Source organism: Primulina eburnea, chromosome 6, assembly GCF_022965805.1.
Source record: "Primulina eburnea isolate SZY01 chromosome 6, ASM2296580v1, whole genome shotgun sequence".
NCBI classification, from domain to species: Eukaryota; Viridiplantae; Streptophyta; class Magnoliopsida; order Lamiales; family Gesneriaceae; genus Primulina; species Primulina eburnea.
Window position 1 is genome coordinate 3075547 of NC_133106.1, and position 1195 is coordinate 3076741.

The 1195-nt window shown below is 40.2% G+C and overlaps 1 non-coding gene across 1 annotated transcript; it reads left to right on the forward strand.

Annotated features, from left to right (window-relative positions):
• Positions 1–206: 206 nt before the first annotated feature.
• LOC140835573 (small nucleolar RNA R71) lies at positions 207–313 on the forward strand. The gene has a single exon (XR_012118897.1). It is a non-coding gene; the product is annotated as a small nucleolar RNA R71 (small nucleolar RNA).
• The last annotated feature ends 882 nt before the right edge of the window (positions 314–1195 follow it).

A 1195-nucleotide genomic window follows, 5' to 3' on the forward strand; every position in this document is an offset into this window, starting at 1 on the left:
ACAAATCATTAACTTGATGAACTCCAGCACCTCGTCTCTGCCTATCAGACTGAGGATGATAGTTACTCGCAGCCATCTCCTCCAATAACTCATACCCTTCCTCAGCCGTTTTCCTCAGTAAATTACCACATGCCGCAGCATCTATCATGGTACGGTTAGGAGTAATCAGACCGTAGTAGAAAGTTTGAACAACTAACCCAAGCGGCAGCTCATGGTGTGGACATCTCCTCAACAAGTCCTTGTAGCGCTCCCATGCCTCGTAAAGTGACTCGTTCTCATATTGAGCAAAAGTAGTAATGTCGGCTCTAAGCTTCATAGTCTTCGACGGAGGAAAGTACTTGATTAGGAATGCCTTTGCCATATCCTCTCATGTAGTGATAGACCCTACAGGCAAACAGTTTAACCATGACTTAACTTTATCTCTCAGTGAAAATGGAAATAAGCGCAAACGAACAGCATCATCAGACACGCCATTAAACTTAAAAGTATCACAAATTTCAAGAAAGTCAGCTATATGAGAATTAGGGTCGTCAAGTGCACTTCCCCCAAATTGAACAGTGTTCTGAATCATCTGGATGATAGCTGGCTTAATCTCAAACTGATTAGCTCGGATGACTGGTCTTACGATGCTTGGACGTGCTCCATCAAGAGACGGCTGTGCATAATCCAACATTGGTATGCGACGTGGTATCTCAACTTGTCTATTGTCACGATGTTCCTCTCCACGTTCTTGCTCGTGTCTTTACATCTGTTCTTTGAGTCTTTGTTGTTGTCTTCGACGTCTAGCTGTGCGTTCAATCTCGGGGTCAAAAGGCTCAAGCTTTATCTCAAGTGATCTTCGCATGCAACACAAGACAAATCTGCAACACAATGCGAGTATCAAATAGCAATAAAATCAATAATACTAAAGAATTTAAATGAAAATAAAAAATCGTGAATCAACAGTCCCCGGCAACGGCGCCAAAAACTTGATCGAGCAAAACTTGCACAGTGAATAGTCCCAAAATTTATTTTATAATTGAAAGCTCGATTTAAATATCGCAAGTGCACGATAGTCAAGTTATAATAAACGTAAGTGAATACTAGTATCGATCCACAAGGACTGCGTCAGACTATTTTTATTTTCAAGTAAAATTTCTTTAGCAACGATAAATTGATTTGATGATTGAACTAATGTAGAATAAACAATTCAAAT